We start from the raw sequence: 22889 nt of genomic DNA on the forward strand, positions 1-22889 counted from the left end.
AGCGCCTCTACCTGCACTACATCCTGGGCTTGATTCCAAGCCTGCACAAAGATTTGGGGGGGGGGCCTAGAGCAAAATCTGAAATTGAAGCCCACCCCTACCTCCACCATGAGGAGGAAGAGCGAGCCCACACTGAACTCACTTTGCAATGGTGGGTTGGCTCCTGTCCCACAGGTCTGGGAGCTGCAACCTGGTTGATATGACAGGGGGGCCGCTAGGTCAAAATTCAGTGAGTGGCATTGTGATCTGGCACATGGGGGCTCAGTGCTATTCAGGGTTGGCCTGGCTGACCGTCCGTCGTGACAGAAGTGCGGCTGGGCCAAATCTGAGTGGTGCTGTGACCACATGGGCCATTGTCGCAACTCCACTCAGTTCGGGAGCCCAATCAAGCTGGGGCCTGGGGCAACCCCCCTCCCCTTCCCCCCCCCCACCCCGGCAGTCCAGCTTGATCCTGCATTGTGAAGGGGAGATATGCTACATGATAGAATATTAGCTGTACACCATTGTCCCAGACACAGGCTACACAAAATGGCATGCAAACATGCTTCACACAGCACTCTCCTACAAACAAGATGCACAAATAGCTTGACAATTGCACCTCAGACAGCAAATGCAACCAATACGAAGCAGATTGCACTCACCAGCTGAGTGGAATTAGGAAGAAGGGAACCCCACCTACATTATCATGGGAGCCTGATAGTGGCCTAGAGCCTTGTAACCAGACCCGAAACAGACAGGACCTGACTACAACAGTCACTGCGGTGTCAGCTGTCTCCCTCCTCACACTTTGCAGAGTTGGCATGAGGATGGCTGCGTGTGCCCCATTGCTGCTGGCCACTGCCACCTCGCTGTGCCATGTGCACTGTGGAGTGTGTTTGTGCCAAAGAGATGCAGCGCCTCTCACTGCACAACACACACACGCACACCTACCTCATCAGGGAGTGGTGGCCAGCAGGAGCAGGGCACACAGCCGCCAGGATGGATAACATATATATCCTGAAACCTACAGGCCTCTCTTAGAAAATGAACGGTCTTTACTCTGCTGCTCAGCACACACCCGCATAGCTGCAACATAGGCATGTCTTGGACACATCTGGACCAGCTGCCTAGGGCTCATTTACTCTTGAAAGTTAATTTGGGTTAATATAGGGTGTGAATTTCAAGTCCAGTAGCTATTCCTGAATAACTCCATGCATGTACACGCTTATTCCAGAATAACTTCATATGTAGACAGGCCCTTAGGCAAAGCCAGTTTGTACTAACCTACAGAGAAGCAGAATATTTTGAGCAAGCTCACTATACCTCAAAGGAAATGGAATTCAGCAGACTTCTCTGCCATACAATGAAAGCCCTTTTCAGGATGCAATAAAGATACCTGTTTAAAAATCTTATTCCATATGAATGCTCACTGGTAACAGAAACCTTGGGATACTTTACATTTCACGAGCTCTGTTCTCTTAGAGCTGCACCCGCCCATGGTTAGATGTGTGGGTGGCTGCGTGTGCACTCCTGATGAAAAAGTCTTTATGCAAGGTCATTTATTTAAATTAAGTTTTGTAAATATGTAAAAATAGATCCAGCTAACTAATGAATACGCTCAGTCATTTAAACGAGGCAGCCTAGTGATAAGGCAGGCTGTGTCTGTTATGGCTCCAGCTCACTTAATCTCTGCTATTACCACTTAAGGCACAAGATGCAAAGAAGAAAAACACTCCAGAAAATCCAAAGTCAAGGTCATCCTCCTCCACCTACCATACTCCTTATTTTCTGTCGTCATGCCCTGTTTTCCTTCCCAACTCCTGTTTCTGCCTCCTTCATCTCTGCCTGCTTTTCATCCGCCTTTCTCCATTTTCCTCTTGCCTGCTCCTCTGTAACACATTCCACCTCTTAGGTGCAATTATCATTTGTACAGGGGTAGTACCTAGGAACTCAAGTTACTCCACTGTGCAGCGCTAGGTGCTGTACAAACAGAACAAAGAGATGGTCCACTGCCCCCAAAAGCTTACAATCTAAGTTACTTTCCCTCGTCCTCCTTCCATCAGTCTGTTCTTGTCTTTTCGTTTACCCATCTCTCTCCTTCACCTTTCAGTGCAGTCCTTGCTCTTCACTGTTTCACCAAGCCCTGCTTGAAATTTACTCAGGACATGCAAGAGGAAAGGTCAAGAATCATTTAGGTGAAAGGTTGTATGAACCCCTGAAGGAAAGTCCATCTCTGAGAGTCTGCCTCAGCTGACCTACGGATCATTAGCTGAATGTTGTGCTTTTTTACTCTTAATCATAGCAACACTCCAAGGCTGTTCACTGATGAATTTTTAATTCTAAAGCAGGTTGTCTCTAAATGTTTGACGCCACTTTTCATCTCTTGTCTTCCCACCATAGAGCTAATAAAGGAAATTTAACAGACAGTTCCAGAGGCAAATCTTTCTATGCCATCACCAAATGAAAGTCTGTATTCCAGACTTGCAGTGACACCAGTTCCTTTCATAAAATGAACCCTGCTGCAGCCTTTCAGATAAAAATTGCTTTTAAAAAAATGCCACTGATTCCTGAAAGGGGAACTGGGATGAAAAAAACATGTGGTTAAACTGCAATCACCTGGTTCTGCAAAATAGGCATGGTTTCTGCAAATGACCTAGTTAGAAATGGAAATGTAGAGGTAGTTGAGGGGAGAGGAATGGAGGGCTCCACATCTGTCTCAGATTTAATCAGCATTGTAGCCTGAAGTTGCACACGGGACTTTTGGTTTCACTTCCCCATCCAGCTGTGTTCACTGTCACCCACAGTAAATATCCCTCTGATGTGCCCCAGCTACTTAAGGTTCTGAGCCACCTGGACAGTTCAATTGTAGAGGACAGGCTTCAGGTATTAAAGAAAAAGTGTCTCTTCCCATGCATGTTCTGTCCCACATTGTATACAATTAGCTTGGAAACCAGGCCTGTCAGATCAGGTTGATAATTCTCTTGCGAACGTGCTCCAGCATTGCTTAAGGGGAGAATAGGCCAGTAAGGTTCTCACAGCTAGCGGGTCTCTGGCCTTTCTACTGTGTCATATGTCACAATAACAAGTGTCACACCAAAAGGAAAAAAGACAGCTTGTTCTTTTGTATTAGCTTCTCCCTCAGGGTGTACTGGGGATGGAAGACAGTTGGAGTCGTATCAGATATGCATCTCACAATGGCATTTCCATTTGCCAGTCCCTCTGATGCAGCATGTGTAGGAAACAAGTGGCACTAAGTGACTCAACCCTCTCCAAGGGAAGAAAAAAAGAACAATGGGGGAGGATTACCCAGGAGCCAGGTGCATGTGTTATATTGAAGTTTATCCGTCTGAGATGCACAGAGAGAAGAGGAACAGTAAGAATTACCAGACTGCGTCAGACCAATTGTCCATCTTGTCCAGAACTGTCTTCATCATGGCTAGCACCAGCTACTTCAAAGAATGGTACAAGAAGCCCTGAATTACAGAGTTATGGAATAACCTGTGCACAGGCAAAGTTTCTTTCTGACCTCCACTAGTAGAGGTTGGTTTATGCCCTGGAGCATGAGTATTTATATCCCTCTCCTTTCCAAAACTCTTGCTATTTTTTAATCTTTATTATTAGAGCTCTGCGTATTTTTACTGTCTGTATAAATGCCTGATTCCTTCACAGGAATCCTGCTAAACTCCAAGGGCTATGTGCGAGAAGGGGTTAGGAAGACTGGGATACACAAGGGCCTGTACAATACATCCAGGAAACAGAAGTGAAACGCTCCTGCTCGATAACAGAGAAGACACCAGTGATCAGCAGGAATCAGATATGCCACAGTGCTGTTCAACAGTACAGTGGGAGAGTGTAATAATAATACCCATGCTGTGGGTGCATAATGGGGAGACATCAACATGAGTACATACTGGTGATCATCTATGGCATAGCAGTGCAATAATGGTGAAACTCTGCACAAGGATTATGTGATGGTCAGCTGCAGTATGGAAGCATAACATCATTAGTTATTACACAGCTGTGGAAATGTGATGCACTGTAATGTGGGCCAATATTTAGAGACTAAAGAACTGGGGTGAAAGGATGACAACTCCACACCAGAAACAATGAGAGTGACAAGTTGCACAGCAATACACCACGCTGTAACATTCAGTGTGCATGAAATGATTTTGCACTGCATTCTTTGTCATACAGCACCTTCGATCCAAAGCACGGTGAAGTGATAACTGAAGGACACAGCAGCCAGACCAAAACAAAAAACTGTAAATCAAGATGAAATATTTGCGTCAGCCACTGGTGATCTTAAGCGGGAAGAATCTATCAGGCTTCCACAAGGAAGAGAAGACACATCATATTGCTAGAAGTATCAACACTAAAGGAAGGGGGAGATTATAGTGCTAATCTGATGCAATAACCATTCCAGTCAATAACCAGTTACCTAAGGTATTTCTGTGGCCCCCATTGCCACAGTGTTTGAGTAACCCACAATCTTCTATGTATTTATCATCACAATGCCCCTGTGAGGCAGGGCAGTGCTTTAATCCCCATTTGACAGATGGGAAACTGAGGCTCTGAGAGACTAAGTGATTTGCCCAGCATCACACAGAAAATTTATGGCAGAGCACTGACTTGAATCCAGGTCTCCCAAGTCCTAGACTAGTGCCCTAACCACCAGACCCCATCTTCCTCATTAAATACCTTTAAATCCTTATGGAAAACACCGAGCTTAATGATCACGTTCTGACATGTAAAACCATAGGGCCTGATCCTGCTTCCAGTGAAGAGAATGCCCGGGCTCCAGTTCACGTCAGTGGATGTAAGACCAAGGATATACTTAGTTTCACGTTAATTCAAGAGACTGAGTGTGATGAGGTTCAGCAGATGTGCATAATAAGTTACTGGTCATGCGCCTAAAGTCAATTTCTTACTTGATTCTTTGCCAGTTTGGTGTGCCTAGTGTCTGATGTCTTTTATATACCAGGAGAAAAGTAGCTGGTCTCAGAGATTACAGGACTGACCAAGTTCATTACAAAACATATAATAATAAATAAAGCCAATTTGGGTTATAGCCATGCAAGAGAAGGTGTGAAGAACTGGTGAAGAAGTGCCTTCTCTTATTTGCATTCAATGAGCTTTTAAACTGACTACAAAAATAAACAAACAATGCTCTCAGTGAAAGCCCTTTACCAGTATCCAAGGGGAAGAAAATGTTTAATAACAAACTGGTGTACAGCTTAATCCTATGACAGCAGGTGTTTGGACCAGAAGAGCTGACAAGACCTTAAACAAGGCAATGTGACAGGCACTGCTGTATGTCTTGACTATGGGAAGGTGCAATACACACAGCGAGCATATGAGTGCATGTATAGATGTGATGAACAAGTGTGATATAACCCAGTCGGGTGCAAGGATGTTTCGCACCCTAGGCGAAACTTCCAACTTGCACCCCCATCCCCTGAGCCCTGTTGCAGCTCTCTGCCCCCCTCCTCCACCCCGTGGCAACTCCCCACCTCCACCCTGAGGCTCCGCTTCCCCCGGCTCTGGAGCCATGCAGCAGCTCCCTGCCCCAGCTCACCTCTGCTCTGCCTTCTCCCTGAGCATGCCGTTGCCGCTCCACTTCTCCCATCTCCCAGGCTTGTGGTGCCAATCAGCTGTTTGGTGCCGCAAGCCTGAGAGGGAGAGAAGCAGAGCAGGGCAGTGTGCTCAGGGGAGGAGGCGGAGCAGAGGTGAGCTGGAGTGCGGAGCGGTTCCCCTGCCATGACCCCCCTTACTTGCTGCAGGTGGCCTTCCCCACACACCCCTGCCCCAGATCCCTCTGCCTAAATGCTGACGACAACCAGGGCGGCCGAAGATCTGGACGCCGCGGTTGCCACCGAAGGACCCAAAATGCCACCCCCCAAATGCTAGCGCCCTAGGTGACCACCTAGGTCGCCTATGGGTTGCACCGGCCCTGGATGTAACAGTGCATGGGGGGAGGGAAATGTGTACTCCATCTGCGACACACACGGAAGAGCAATATGCACAATACTGTGCACGTGGAAGGATGCACAGAAGGATGATGCATGAGCACATGCATTCAAGTGCAACTCCTGCAGGGTGTTAGTGCATATAAGCGGGGGTGATGGAATCCAGTAATACTTTCCATCTATACATCTTTTCATCTAAAGAACTCAAACGCACCATGTGTGTGTAGCTATAACAATGCCCTTCAGACAGTGCAATTATCTGTCTTTTTAGACTGCCTTTCTCCATTGGCAGTTTTATCCTACTGCTCACACTAGACTCTTTTAAACTAAAACCCAAAGATTCCAGCACACTGTGCACCACAAACTGGTTCCCATGATCAAGATAATCAGGATTCAGTTAAAGAACAGAGACAATACATAAGCTTGGCTAAGAGCCCCCACCCACAACAGGAGTGAGATGGAACATACGGTCATAATGTATGTTAAGGGCACATTTATAAATGGCTCATAAAGGGTTTATTAAAACATCTATTAGTCATTTATTAATGGTTAACTATTACAGATGTTAGAGTACAACAGCTCAATAGGTTCCTTATAGTCATGGCTTAAAGCCCTCTATATCTTCCACTGACATGCTTATAACCAACTGTAACATGTCTCTAATACACTTATAACAGCTACTGGACCATAGTCAATTATTAATCCTTTATATTTTATAAATGTAACCTTGGCATAAAGTGTGACCAAATATACACCAAGAAACATTCCCTGTAAATTAATCAGGTTTTGCATCCTTTCAAGTGCACTCAAGACTACGCATTTCCTGCTGCGGATGGTGGCATTTATTTAAGATATCAGCCTCTGACAGAGTTTCTTCAAGGCCCTTACTACTGTATACTAGAGATGGAGACAAATCAAATGTAACAAATCATTTGATAAGTCCTGCCTCTTTTTTCTGTTTGATTAATGCATGATCTGCCTTATGGCAGCGTGCACAGACTACTTTCGCTTGAGGGCCACATCTGGTTATGGAAATTATATGATGGGCCACGAATGCTCACAAAATGGGGGTTGGGGTGGTTCTCCTGCTGGGATTGTGGGCTCTGGAGTGTGGCTGGGGAGGAGGGGCTTGGAGTAAAGGAGGGTGCTCCGGGCTGGGACCGAGGGATTTGGAGGCTGGGAGGGGGATCAGGGCTGGGGCAGGGGATTGGGGCGCCGGGGTGTGCGAGACCTCCGGCTGGTAGGTGGCAGGCTCCAGGCAGCGCTTACCTCATGCACCTCCCAGAAGCAGTGGCATGTCTCCCCTCTGGTTCCTATGCGGAGGTGCAGCCAGGCGGCTCTTCATGCTGCCCCATCCTCAGCCATCACCCCTGCAACTCTCATTGGCTGCAGCATGCCCCTACACATAGGAGCTGGAGAGGGGACATGCCACTGCTTCCCAGAGCTGCACGGAGCCACGGCATGCACGGAGCGTGGCAAGCCCCCGAACCTGCTCCCCGACAGAAGCTCGAGGGCAGGATTAAAACGTCTGACAGGCCAGACGCAGCCCGCGGGCCATAGTTTGCACACCCTGCCATAGCCTCTGTGTGCCAGAAGCTGGAAATGGGTGACGGGATGGATCACTTGATAACTACCCATTCTGTTCATTCCCTCTGGGGCACCTGGCATTGGCCACTGTCAGAAGACAGGATACTGGGCTAGATGGACCTTTGGTCTAACCCAGTATGGCCGTTCTTATGTTCTTAAATAATTTTTAGCTCTGTAGCTCATTAATGAGCAGCTCACTGTGGACATTTGAGCTTTGTGATTGGTCATCCAAGTCACAGTATGTTTCTGTTCCTTGATCTGGTGTACAAAATCAGCTTCCTTTTTCCTTTGTGAGGCCCTATGGACAATAATTCTTTTTAAATGTATTTTTCTAAGAATTATCCCCAGCATTTGCTTAAATGTCTCCATTTCCACAAATGTTCCCAACAGTTAGTTCGCTCGCAGGAACAGACAGTCTAAATGAATTTGTTTACAATTTGAAGCGATATTCCTAGAAAATGCTTTTTGCAATATTTGCCTAGCTTATCTCACTGCTGCCATATGTACTTCCCCCAGTCTCCTCTTAACTTATTGACCCACAGTAACTCCTTTCTCCCTGAGAACTGTCCTAACAGCCTCTCTCTGTCCAGGACACTATCTAGCCACCATGAGTGTTGATAGCAGCACATGTTGCTCCTGGCATTGATGCTATGAGCTAAGGCAGGGATTCTCAAAGTTTTCCATAGTGAGGACCACCTCTTAATAGCGAGATTGTCCTGTGGACACCTCCCCTCCCAGTCACAATTATGCAGAATATCTCCCCTTCCTTCATGATCACAGCAAGACCAGAGGCAGCTACTGCGAATGCTTACATGAAAATGTATTGGGAAAAGCATTTTCAGCTGCCTTCTAGTTAAAGTCAGCAGCTGGGCACAAGGAAAAGCTCCAAACCTATGTGACCACCCAGCTTCCCATTGACCACAGATGACACAGCCAGGGAACTGCTGTACTAAGGGGTGCTTTGATTAGACAAGTAGCAGGATCTGAGGCATGAGGATTTCATGCACGACTGGAATGAATCTGAAGAGGGTGTCTCCCCGGCACCTGCGTGTTCTTTTAGGGATCATCCATTATGTGATGTTCTGCATTGAAGATTGAGAAGGGCTTTGAGATCAACTGATGAAAACAACTACCTAAGAGCTAGGTATTATTATTAATTGTACTTCCTTCCGGCGCTTATAAGCCAATTAAGGTCCCTTAATCCTACCTGACCTCTCGGCTCCTGGGAGTGGACTGAAATTAATAACTAATTCTAGTGGTGGAGAAATTTGTATACTGATATAAGAAATCAATCTTGAAAAGAAAGCAGCATGTTCTTTCTATGGCTGGGCCAAAAATGAAACCACTCAGCCACCAAATTCCTTGTTCTGAATTTTGCAGTGCAGGGAAGGAATAAATAGATAAGAATAAACAGACCCCAGACCTAAATCACTCCTGGGTTTGGCAAGACCAAATCCACAAGCCCCTATTTTATCCTTCTGTATCTGTAAGAAATATGAGCAAAATAAAGAATGAGAAACCATGTATCTAAACTCTTGAAAACTTTGTTTTGTTTCACTTAAAATGAGACACATATCTGAACAGCCTTTCTGGTTATATAGAGTATATAAAATATTAAAAAGTGGAGTAAATAATTTCACAAGAATCATTTACCCCCTGAATTTAGCCTCTTTCTCTTTTGGAAACGTTAATAATCACAGGAGGTTAACATTACAGTCATGACTTCCTCTTATTAACTCCATGATTTTTATTTGTATTTATTTCGGAAAATGCTTTGGTTTTTGTTTTGTTTTTTAATTTATGAGTTATTTGAAAATTGTTTGGTGAAAATATTTAGTACTTGATAGAAAAAATATAAGATGAATAGGTTAGCCATGATTAGTCACAAAAGTCACATGGATATTCTCCCTGCTCTGATTGGGTGACTGCAATTCTTATAATCAGGAGCAAGGTTTGAAGCATCCATGGAATCTCTGAGGGAGTGGAGGTTGTTCAGGGAGAAGAGAAAGAAAACATTTCATAAAAAAATTAGTCAAATTTTTTTGTTTTTTTCTTTCAGAATTTGAAATTTCATTAAAAATCTTCATCAAAACTTCAAAATTAGACATTTTTCTTGTTGTCGACGGTTAATCTAAATTTCTTCCTGTTGTCAAAACACTGAAATTCAGAAAATTTCAACCAGCAGGCTTAGGGATTTCAGAATACATTAACCTATTTTTTTCTGGGCCATATAGGCCTTTAGCAAAGGCATCATTCCTAGTAAAATTAGACTGTTGTAAATTTTATCCAGTAAGTGCAGTGTTTAAGTTTAGTCTCCTTTTGTCCCATTCATACAGAATAATGAATGTCTGCCCACATCCTTGCTTATTTAACTGCCTCTGTGTCAGAGTACTGGCATGAGGTTTGAGAATCCTGTTCACCTGCTGTGTTAAATCTTGTCATAAAATACAAGAAGATCATCGTTATTTACTCGTTTAATTTTTTGATCGCTTCAGAGGCAAAAATGCAAAGCAACGGCATGTGTCTGCACAGAACTAGCTATGAAAGGGGTGGTCAGATTGTTTTATGTCTTGTTCATTGCTTCTGAGCCCAGGCTCCAGTGAGAGGAATTGGCTAACTGATCGCCTTGCTGCATCAAGTGGTGTCCCATCCCACACTAAGCATAGCACTTCCAAGGCAAATACTTGAATCTCCAAGCTGAATATTTGTGCTCTGTGAGCAAAACTGCCAAAAAACAAGAAACACAAAAAAAGGGACACAAGCACCAGGGAGGAGAGCTTGATTTTTAAATTCAAGCCAAGAGATGGAGAAAGTGTTTTACAGCATTCAAGAGCACTGCAAAATATGCTGTGTTAGGAGATACGCTGGTATATGAAAATGTAGCACATTCCATGTACACTCACATACATATTCCATCATTATGTTGTGTAGCATGTTAACAGGGGGCCTATGACAAGGACACCTAACACTGTACATCAGAGCAGATGAGAAGAACCACCAAGCCCCTCCAAAAATACAAGCAGACCTTTTCCATCACAACCTTTTCTACAGTCCATGTTAATAGCTTTACTAGTCACTTGCTGTAACTTTGATGATCCATATGCACAGTGTATAAGGCAATAGAACTCCACCAGGACACTTCAGAGCAAACAGTGTTACAGATTACCACAAAATAAGCTATACTTTTCTCATGTTAAGAGACCAACCTGGCGAGTTATCTGCCTGGTGTCATGACAGTGGAGCAAATCCAATCCCTGGTGTCAAACCCACTGACTGCAGCAGAGTTACACCAGGGCTGCATTTGGCCCATCCTGTTTTCAGAAGGCTGACTGGAAGAATTTGAAAGTAATGCTGAGTGTTTTACCTGGTTCTGCTCTGAAAGGCACTCATTCATTCAGACAGTCGGGGGAAGTCCTGTCAAAGCTGCAGATGTGAACTCCTCATGGCAGCATCCCCGAGTCAAATCCCGCTCTGCGAAGAGGAGAGGACCCCTATCCAGAGGAAGAGATGAGGCTTGGAGGGGGATGCTTTGCTGCAGCCAGACACTGGATCCTAAGATTTAAGCTCAACCTGCCAGCTAGTGAATGGAAATGAGCTGCTCCACACTTCTGCTCTCACATACTGTAACACAGATCACTGCTCACTGCCAAGAACATACTCTGTCCGCACAAGAGCTGTTCATTTTGTTAACCCTCAGCTGTCGGGCAGGAGCTCTGCTCTCTTAAGGACGTCTTCGTTCCCCTGTGCTTCCCAGTGCATCCTCTCAGCACAGCTCGCTGGAAATCTCCTCTCCCAGATGATGTGGGGTTTTGTAATGTAATCTAAGAAAATAAAGAGAGATTTTAAAGGAATCAGGCAAAGACTGGTGGTGGTTTGTTTTTTTTTAAACAGCTCTGCTGTGCAAACTTATAGCAAAAGCTGATGGCATCTGTATGAGAGGCTATTATTTGAACAGTGCTGTTCAACAAAGCTGAATCATTTATATCTAGCACTCTGGGGTGCGGGTGGGAAGGAGGAGGTGGTTGAAGCCAGTTATGGAGTCGTTCAGGTGTTTACAACATTTGCTTCATTTAACAGATTGGTTCGGGAAGGGTTGGGTTTTTCTTATTTGCTGCCAGAATGTACTAATTGGTGGGGGGGAGTTAAGTGTTTATTGCTTGCAAGTAATGAAAGGCCTGGTGATAGATGATGGGTACACGAGAAGAGTGCTTAGATAGTATGGTGATGAGTGAAATACGGGAGATAGGCAGGTACAGAGATAGAGCAGGTTAATGGGAGTTCTATTTTTTTCAGCATAAAGCCATCTCCTCACCTACAAATTGTGCACGCTTAAGCAGCAAAGAATCCTGTGGCACCTTATAGACTAACAGACGTTTTGGAGCATGAGCTTTCGTGGGTGAATACCCACTTCCTCAGATGCATGTCAACCAGATGCATGTCAACCTCAGATGCATGTCAACCAGACATGCATCTGAGGAAGTGGGTATTCACCCACGAAAGCTCATGCTCCAAAACGTCTGTTAGTCTATAAGGTGCCACAGGATTCTTTGCTGCTTTTACAGATCCAGACTAACACGGCTACCCTCTGATACTTGTGCACGCTTAGTGTCAGCAAAAACAAGCTCATATTCCTGCTATCCTGTCTTTCGTCCCCAATCACTCCATCTGTTTGTTTACCCGCCTGTTGCACCTTGCCTTAATTTATAGATTGTGGGCTGTGATTTGCAAAAGCTTCCTGGGGGACTGGGACACCAGATTCACATTAATTTTAAATTGGCTGCATAATACTCCAGCCATTTTTGAAACTCTCAACAGTCTGGATCTGTCCTTTATTATAGGTCTGTACCGCACCTGGCTCAAGAGGGCTCCAGTCTGGTTGGGGTCATTAAGTGCCACTGCAACACTAATTATTGGTTTGGTGGGTGTTTGCCAATGATCATGGGTTTTTTAGAGGCTTGATGCTGCTATTTGTTCCAGATAGATTTATAACAACAGATGTTCATTGATAACCTTCCTGCTACTCTGCCCTCAACCCAAACCCCACAACATCCCCTTCACGTCAGAAATGTGAGCTCAATGCTGATAGAGGAACGAGGTTTACTTCCTCATCCACAGCTTCCAGAAATCTCACTGGTGCCCACTTCCTAAAAAAAAAAGGCTGACGTCTGGCATCAGTGCGGTTATAATAAACCCAGCATAAAAAGAGCCGTTTACGAACCATATCTACAACTGCACACTCTCTCTGCTCTGATCCTGGGAAACAGGAACAGATTGTTTCCCATTCCTGTCTCCCACAGGTGAAGATCTTTGCCCATTTGAAGCCTATTATTTGTAACCAACTTCTCAACCACATTTTTCAGCACAACCCTGTCACACTCAGATATTGAAATATTAAATATTTTCCCATCACAGAGGGAATCAGTATTCTAGACTGATATTTTAACAAAATTTTGCTATGAGGTTTGCCCTCTATAAAATTCAAAATATTTAACTTACTAAGAATAAGACTGGGTCTGAGCATGAAGGCCGAAGGAGGACAGTCCAGTGATCAGGGCACTAATCTGGAGCTTGGGAAACCCGCGGTTCAAATCCCTGCTGTACTACAGATTCCTTGTGTGACTTTGGCCAAGTCACTTAGGAAACTGAGGCATAGACAGGCTATATATTAAATAAGGACAACAGTGCTTCCCTATTTCTACTTCACAAGGGTGTTGTGAAGATAAAGGTATTACAGATGGTAAGGTGCTCAGATTCTCCAGTAACAGGAGCCAGAGAAGTACCTAGGATGGATAGCTAGCTAGATAGGGCCTACCTGCAGGAAAATATATCCCTGCTTGTGCCAGTAGATCTCTTTTCATTACATTAGAGCTGGCCTTCCCATAAGCTGATCTTCAGACAACACTGTGAAAGATATCATAAGACAAGCAATGAACCCTGACAATTCCCATGCAATTTTTAAGTGGAGCTCTGACAGTTCTTAAGCAACTAGTAACAGCAGATAAAATAGTCTAAAATATCCAATTCTTCTGTCTCTAATTAGTGTTTCTAGCATCTCCGCCATTACTGAAGTCAAACTACACGTTTTCTCTAACTTCCAGAATCATCTTTAGATTGTGCATTAAACATCTGTGTTTCCTTAATTTTCTCTCCAATTTTTCATCATCAGAAAGTGTCATGTATGGCAGGAAATAGACTTTTTACTTCTCCTATATCCTACATCTGGGGTGTGATATACATGACATTGTCCCTCTTAGCAAATGGCTGTGGGTTAGAGCTATAAATATACATATAACATCAATCAGAATCCATACATTGTACATAGATTCCCCAAATGGTCATGCCCTTCCTATCAGATCTACTCATGAGAGTACAGTGTAAGATGAAAGCTAATGCCATCTCGTCCTTCACAGGATTAGAGCAGGGAGGCGTGGAGCCAGGACTCCTAGGTTCTCTTCCCAAGTCTGCCACTGAGTCACTGTGAAATCCAGCCTTAAACAAGTGTCAATCTCTTTCTGTGATGTGTATTGGCTACTACTTACTTAACTCAAAAAAGTTTTGCAAGTTTTCCTTCATTAATAAATATTTGTATTTATTAATGAAGGAATTGAGCCAGGGCCGCCCACAAGATTCAAGGGTCCTGGGGTCTTCGGCAGCAGGAGGCCCCCGCTTTGGCAGTAATTCAGCGGCGGGGAGACCTTCTGCTCCAGGACCCGCAGCCGAAGTGCCCTAAAGACCTGGCACTTCAGTGGCGGGTCCCGCTTCGGTGGTAATTCGGTGGCGGGGGGTCCTTCCGCCCCAGAGCGGAAGGACCCCCCGCCACTGAATTGCCATCAAAGACCCAGAGTAGAAGAAGCTCTGGGGGTCCAGGCCCCGCAAGAGTTTTACGGGGCCCCTGGAGCGAGTGAAGGACCCCACTCCAGGGGCCCCAAAAAACTCTCGTAGGGGGACCCTGCGGGGACCGGGGCCTGGGGAAAATAGCCCCACTTGCCTGCCCCCTCCCCCCCAGGCGGCCCTGCATTGAGCTCATTGTCTGAAAGACAGCAATGGAGAGGACAAAGCATCAAAAGCATTATCCATTCTGTGCTGACTAGCAGCAGTACTTTGCCTGAACATGAAAACACTGAGATCACTGTGCCATTATTGCTTTCCTTCAGCCCCCTTTCCTTTGGTGAAAGGATGACCAGCACTTTGCTGCCACACACTGCTATTCGCTGGATTTTCCCATATCAGTTTCCCCTACCTGAATGAGCTATAAGGGGAGTAAATACCTTCAGAGACTTTAAAGTTCCCCAGAAATCAGTACCTGATTATTCTGTGTCTGCCAAGAAAGCACTAGCTTGCAACATGGGGTAAAAATAAAACCTAGCCAAGACTGAATTCACTATTTCTTCCCCAATCAGTGCGCTCACCAGCAGCTCCTGTCTGCCCACAGGGCTGCTGGCATGGGAAGAGACAACCTTTAAACATTAGTCTCTTCTTTCCTCTGCATTTACAGGGACACAGCTCACATAAGCCTTGCCCTGGTATCTGGGCCATAAGGTCTGATGATTTAATGTCACCTCTGAAATAAAAAGCTCCACACATTACCCCAGGAACATTTACTTTCAGAACCAAAGTGAGTGCACCACAAATTGACTATGGTCAGAGAAACGTTACTTCAGATGTGGCTGACATCAGGTAAAATATAAATAAATCTATTGCACTTCTTTAGCAGCCCTCCTACCTCCTCTGTACTTTGTGTCCTTGAAACAAGCCTCCCCACATACAGCCATTCCCAATGGGAAGTCTCAGGGTAAGTCCAATGAAAAAGTTCTGTATCCTGCTAGAAAAGGGAACCGGGTGTATTTCACCTCTGAAAGGGCAGGAGGGTCACCTTTTCCTCATCTATGGTCCGCCTGGCCAATCAGAGTGTGCCTTTACTGGGTGCAGAAGGGAGTTAGCACTGGCTGGTGGCTGCAGCTCCAGCCCAAAAGGGTGAGAAGTGGGCAAAGGCTAAAACGGGGATGAGAGATCTTCAGAGATTGACAGTGAAAAATGATGGAAATGGGGGTCTGTTCCTTGAAGAGGATCCCCCAATACCACAAATGTTCTTCCCCTCCCATCTTCCTTCACATTCACATAATCTTTCAGCCCATATCACTGCACACAGATAACACATGATGAGTGCATTATAATTACCTAGATACACCATAGGGGTCATGATTCCATTTGAGTCATACCAATAACTGGAGTTATACATACAGCTAAATCTGTCAGGATTGTTAAGTACACTTCCGTAGATGATGTTAATATGTTACCCAAATCTTAAGACAGTTGAAACCAGGGAGTGAATCCGCAGCGAAACAAAAACTGCCCTATTTAGAAATCAAGTTCATCAGGCATTATCTTAGGTTCCCAGGGCAGCTCTCCTGACTTTGAAGCCATAGAATTGAAATGCCATGGATACAAGTATCTGAGCCAACAAAACTAAACAGTGTTCACTGTGCCTGGTGGGAATGAGACAGTAACTTTCCTAGAATGGAGAGAGAGCATGAGAAAAACTTAACAGAGGGAAGTTCAATAGGAGCAGAGTGCGGACGCCCTAACGATAATATTTGCCATGAAACCGGAGACCATTTTTTGCTCATTTTCTCTTCTAATTCTCACAAAGACATCCCCAAGAACAGAGAAGCTTGACAGATAAAGCCAGCAGGAGTATTTTACTTCCCACAGAAGAAAATTAGCAGAAAGTTAATCCATTCTTTGTGCAGCATGGGAATTTGATCTCAAAGCCCCATGAAGACACCGAGGGGGTTGCAGTAGAGGTACCGTTATCAAGGGAGGGAAAGGGTTGATGGAGCTCAGCTACAAAGGAAGGTAATGCAGCTTGTGAAAGATAGTTGTCTAATCAATGCCTCCAAAAAAAGTTTGTCCAGTAAGAATCTGCAACTCATTTTTGCCAGCAGATGTTCTATTTCTGACTCAAGTACAGTATCTAGAAAGGTTCAAATGGGTAACAACACTATTTCCCCGGCAGACAAGAAGTCAGCTATCGCCATGCAAATTCTAATAGTTATATTTAACAGTTCTACAGAGCTCTACATTTGCAAAGCACTAAGACATTTCTCACCGAACCACTGAGGCAGATAAATATTATCCCAGTTTTATAGATGGGGCAAATCAAGGCAGAGAGAGATCAGTGGCTTTCCCAAGGCCCTACGCTCAATCAATGGCACAACTGGAATTAGAATTCAAGGGTTCCTGGCTTCTAGTCCTTTGTTCATTTTATGCTGGATGTGCAGCCTCCTGCAATCATCCTGTGTTTTTGCTTCATTCACACACAATCTGTTAAAAACACATGTTCATTTTTGTCCCAAACTGAGAAGGGAAAGCAGCTGGGAGCTATGCACTGTACAATGACATCTAAATCATTCACCACTGTAACCGGCTTTCTTCCAGCTGGAATCCCTCTGTGGCTCAGGCTTTACAATTCTAAGTCTCAAAATTAAATGGGAGGGATGAAGAGGAGGGGGTCCTTTTTCATTTATCGGTCTACAAGAAAGCCAGAAAATCCTGAAGGCAGATGCAGTTTGGCTTGTTCATCCCAATAGGAAATACAGCGGGGCATTCTCCTCCCCACCCTCCAGTAATTTGGAGGGGAAGCCAACCAATAAGGAATACCAACACAGGGGTGGGGGGTATTTTATAGCCAGCAACAAACTCAAACAGAAATCTAGCAACTTCTGGTGTTGAATGAGGCAGCTGGAATACAGAACACAGTAAACTACACATAGCGACCTAGTCATTTTAAGTCATCTAGTCCATCCCTTTTGTTCCCCAAGTAGATAAGTAAATGCACTTATTCACATCTGAATATTGGTGACATCATAGCAGAATTTTCAGAAGTCTTCACAATCCATCACTAACTTCAAGCACTCAACAGCTGCCCTTCCACTGATCTGCCACACACTATCCGTCCACCTCCTTGCTGGCTGTCCTCTACTACTATGACTCTCCATACCACCCCTACCCAGAGCAGAACTTTTCACCCATGCGACATCAGGGAGATCGTATGATATAACAGAATGCAGTAAATTCCCTTCATCCAGTCCTCCAGCCAATTTCTAGTCATCTGTACATCATTACAAATTTTCCACATAAGACCAATACGGAGTCCACCAATTGCTTTTAACAATTCTGCTGGCATATTCTCTACCCCTGCTGCTTTTCCAGGCTTCATTTTCTTAATAGCACACACCACTTCCTCTTGCAGGATTGATGGATCCAGTTCCATACTCTTTTTTCTGTCACCCTATATTATAAGCCTAAGAACCAGAGGGGGCAAGGCCATTGCCTTCCTAATTTTTAAAACCCACCTGGAAAGAAGTGCTCAGCAGCCTGGCTGGCATTTGGGTCCAACATTGTGTCATGAGGTGTGTTGTCAGATGGGCCCTTGCCTGCAGCTACTGAAACCAAGGGATTGGCTCCTCTCAGTACCAGGGCTAACTGCATCCGGGAAGCAGGGATGGAACCCTGATCCAAAGATAAGGAGTGGGGTCAGGGGGGAGGGCAGGGGCTCTGGGAGGGTTGGACTGGTGGTGAGGGAAGGTTCCCTTGAGGCTCCAGGCAGGTTGGGCTGCTGTGGAGAGTTGGGCCTCTCACTTTCGCAGTCCTTCAGGCATCTATGAATATGAGTCGCTTGGGGGAGGCATACAGACTAGCGCAGTAATAGCATCGTCTTCAGTGAGGACTCTGCCATCATGATCTCTTATTACATTTGATTGCAACCCCCCTTCCTCTCCTTTTCTTGGATCCTGGATATATGCTGTGTATCCATCCATCATCATGAAATGACCCCTACCCTTCCAATGAAGCTCTGAGATTCCACACATTTCTATCTTATATCTTTCCACTTCTTTGGTTACAATGGTGAGAGCGGTGCCAGGGTTTCTGGTGCCCTAGGCAGAATTCAGGAAGCAGCATTTTGTGCACTCCCCATGGGGTGCATGGGAGCTTCTGGTTCTGCTCCCGTCTCGCCACCGAAGAAGGACCCTCTGCCGAAATGCCGCAGGCGACAGTGGCAGTCATTGAGCTGCTCAATTGCCTGCCGCTGTTTTCTGTGGTACATTGGCAGAAGGTCCTTCTTCGGCGGCATGACCGGAGCAGAACCGGAAGCTCCCGTGAGCCCCGTGGGGAGCGCACAAAATGCCATCCCCTGAATCTTGGTGCCCTAAGCGACCGCTTAGGGTCGCCTAATGGAATCGCCAGCCCTGATGGTGAGCTTCCCTTCTCCTCACGTGCCATATTCCCGCTCCTCACATGCCATGTTCCTACGCTGATGATTTGTTTATGAAGGTTCAGGAGTGGTCTTTTCCTTCCACTCTTACACTCCCTGCTTTGAGCAGAGTAACTGTTCCTTTTTCATCTTCATTCTTTCTTCTATGTTTGAAACTGAAAGTAGGCAGACAGTTCACAGCAGAAGGATGTATCTGATTAATTTTGCTTCTCTTCTAATTGCAAATTGTCTGAAAACAGCTTTTATGAATTCCTTCAATATTCATAACTACTCATCAAACATTTTTCATGAATAATTCATGGACTAAAATTCATTTGCAAGCAGCTCACCAGAAGGATTCCATACTTGAAATTCAAAATTAGAGCTATGGTAGTTAGTTTTAATTGGCTTCATAGACCGCATGACATTGTTTCTGTTCCCTAATTGGCTGTTTCTGGTGTCAATTACTCATAATTACAACTTCAAAATTTGCTTTCAGTGAGCTACAGCATCCCACCATTGACATCCTACTTTCTTCAGTGTCAGCTTGTAAAGGATGAGTCAAATAGATAATGAATAACCGAATACCAGAAACATATGTCAGTTTCAATAATCTATAGCCCAAGAAGCAAACAGGAGAGAACTTGGAACTCAGCTGCAGAGAGAGAGTAATTCATCTGTGAAAATTTTCTTTATGCAAAGACGATATGAAAAAAATCACACTCTAGGTCTCCCCGTTTAGTTGCTTCACTTCACTTTTCATGAGCAGCACGTTTCAGCTCTTTAACCCCACTGAGCTTCTTATAGAAAAGAGGTTTGTGGCCTAAATCTTTGATACAATAAAACTTGTCTCCAAGTATTACTGTGCATAGGCCTGGCATGACTAGGGGATTGGGAATAGACACCAAAGTTTTTCAGCTACAAGCTGTCTCTCCCACTCCTCTTTACAATCTGACTTAGCTTGTTAGGAATCTAAAGTTTTTACCATACGAGGGCTGTTCATAGACCTTTCAGAAAGAAGCTGGTGGCCCATTCACAGTTGGTAAGTCTCCCTACAGAACCTCGTTTGGCCTCTGACAATTTCAGTACAGTGAAGCCAATGACTGAATAATCCACAGAGACTGAGGTACTCTCTCATCCCTCGGGACAGAACCTGAAGATCAGGCTGGAGGCATATCTGTAAGGCAGAGTGTATAAGGGAAGATTCCACTGCCACTGTCCAGGCTGTAGCTGTGCTGTGGATAAGGAGGAACTCAACTCCCTGGGGTTGCCAATCTAGTACCTCTCATGAGCACTGAATTGACTTTAAATTTGTCTCTTAAATTGATACTACTGCTCAGACTTCAAAGGGAATCCAAGCTTTAATCCTATTTGATTTTCTTGATGGATAGTCACTTCCACCCGAATTGAATCAGCGGCACTTTTCCTTCCTGCAGTTTACAGACAACCTCAATCATTAGCAGAGCATTAGGACTAAGGGGTAAGGGAAATCATTTAACCTACCAACAAACTGCATTAGCTGTTGCCTTTTTAAGAAACGGGTGCAACATCTTTCTATCTCAGGGTCTATCTCAGATTTGATGATTTCCCTTTATTTATTTTCTTCTCATATCGGCATTTAGAGAAATCTGAGCAGCTACCACCTGGACCTGCAGCTCTCAGCCCTGGCCAAAAGGTATAATTTTAAAATATTGTTGCAGCTGAACAAAAACACAGGCCTATCTACCAAACAAGCTTGGATGCGCACAACCTCCAGCGCATCCCTTGGGCTAGTTCGGCTCTTTTTGATTACTGATACTTTCATGTGCTCATTAGTTCCCAACCTTCCCCTTTGAAACAGTTTGCATTTAAAATTATTTTGAAAGGGAACTGAGCATCCACATCTTTTAGAAAGCTTTCAAATTCTCAGCCTTCATGTCTGATGAAGTCGTGGATTTTCATTTACCATCAAACCCTGAAGTCAAATATGGACCATTTCATCTCCTATTGATCCATGAGGGTTAAAGAGGTCATCCTGGACTCAAGCTGAAAATATGAAATTCAGTTAAAATACTTCCCACCTCTCCAAATTCCTGCAATGCCTACAAGAAAGCAGCCAAATCATAGAATCATAGGACTGGAAGGGATCTTGAGAGGTCATCCACTAGTCCCCTGCACTCATGGCAGGACTAAGTATTATCTAGACAGACCATCATGATGGGTAGATGGTTCAGCAACAAAGGCATTCTGGTTTTATTCATTTTTTTTAAATGGTGAATGATTTGGAACCATCATCAACTTGTATTGGTCATTTTATTGTTTTTATTATGTTAGTGTTTAGGGTCCTTAATCAAGATCAGGGGCCCCATGGTGTCAGGCACTATACAAAGACACACTGACCGACAGTCCCTACCCTGAACACCTTACAATATGAGTAAGACAGGTAAAAGATGGGAGTGTAAACTGAGGAAGAAACAGGCAAAGTGACTTGTACAAGGTCATACAGCTGATCAGTGGTAAAGCCAGGAACTGAACTCTGAACTCCTGACTCCCAATGCAGGGCCATAACCACTCTACCATGCAAATTCACATACAATTATGCCTATAGTTACCCCTGTAATCCATTACTTTTATCTTCCCTCCCACTCAGCTGTTACATCTTCTTTTAAATTAGATCTGTCTAGCATATCTGGTCCACCCACCATAATATCTGATATCTTTTGGCAACAGTGTCTACCTGCATGTTTGTAAATGTCTATGAAAACTGGGTCCTGATTCTGACTGTGGTTTGTGGGCACTATTATAAGGCAAATAACAATAAAGAATGAAAGAGAACACACATAAGGAAAATAGGATTTCTTTCCAAGTTAAGGCTGGGATCTTCAACTGCCAGAACAGTTTAGAAAAGGGATCGGCAATCTTTGGCATGCAGCCCATCAGGGAAATTTGCTGCCGGGCCGGGACGGTTTGTTTACCTGCAGCGTCTGCAGGTTTGGCCGATTGCAGCTCCCACTGGCCGCGGTTCACCATTCCAGGCCAATGGGGGCTGCGGGAAGTGGCAGCCAGCACATCCCTCAGTGGCGGCACAGGCTGAGGGATGTGCTGGCCACCACTTCCTGCAGCCCCCATTGGCCTGGAACGATGAACCGCGGCCAGTGGGAACTGCGATCGGCCGAACCTGCGGATGCTGCAGGTAAACAAACCATCCCAGCTCGCCAGCGGATTTCCCTGACGGGCTGCGTGCCAAAGCTTGCCAATCCCTGGTTTAGAATATCATCAAGTAATAAAAATCATCATTCGAGACAGGCCCAATTCCAATTCCTCTTTGAATGCTGGGGAACTCAGATCTGCATCTAATTTTTCAGCCAACTCCTACCTACATAACAGTCTGAACCAAAACTCCAAAGGACTAAACACACCTATGCTGTGTGTAAATTCTGATTCAGAAACCAACTTGGTAGCTCATATCCCATCTCTAAAGAATACAATTAATATTCCTTTATAGAATGCTGTGTGCATTGAGGGCACTGTATAAATAGCGATGTTAATGTCAAGACAGAGTTAAGAGCTGTGCCCAGCTGGGTTAGAATTCAGGCCACCAGCCAAAAAGAGGAAGCAGCCCGCTGGAGATTTGCATTGAGAACGAAAAGCGAAGGGGGGAGAGGGGAGAAGTTTCTGAGTTTTGTGGCATTTTTCGTGTTCATTCCCCCTCTCCCCAAGTATGCAAACATTGCAGCCAAGGCAAAGAGGAACTTAAAGTTGATAGATGATGATGTTAGAGACAGATGGACAGGAGAAGACAATAATAAATACCACAGATAAAAGCTACTGAGGAAAATGTTGGCCTCGGGGCTTCTCTCAAAGATAGGGTGTTTAATAATAAATGCAAGAGTAATACAGATCTCTGGCTAATGTCATAACCACAGAGGCAGCCATTTACATTACAGCTCTAAGTGGGAAGGGAAAAAAAAAGAAGGGGCTTGAGCTTATTTTATTGCAATCTTTTAACATGTTGCTGCACTCTGGTACAGGCCTAGGAGTCTCTTCCAAGCCTGTCTGAGTTCATGTCCACAGTGCCCCTGGCTTCCAAGTGTTATGTGTTTTCCATGCACAAAGAACAAACA

General features: G+C 44.7%; 1 protein-coding gene across 1 annotated transcript in view; it reads right to left on the reverse strand.

The window, feature by feature from the left end:
• The window catches only part of GRAMD1B (GRAM domain containing 1B), a 205079-nt gene extending 193688 nt beyond the window's left edge, over window positions 1–11391 (reverse strand). Inside the window, 1 exon segment of the mRNA XM_030538132.1 lies at window positions 10897–11391. The gene's annotated coding sequence lies outside the window, so the exon portion shown is untranslated.
• Window positions 11392–22889: the final 11498 nt, after the last annotated feature.

This window comes from Gopherus evgoodei, chromosome 19 (genome assembly GCF_007399415.2).
Source record: "Gopherus evgoodei ecotype Sinaloan lineage chromosome 19, rGopEvg1_v1.p, whole genome shotgun sequence".
Taxonomy (NCBI): Eukaryota; Metazoa; Chordata; order Testudines; family Testudinidae; genus Gopherus; species Gopherus evgoodei.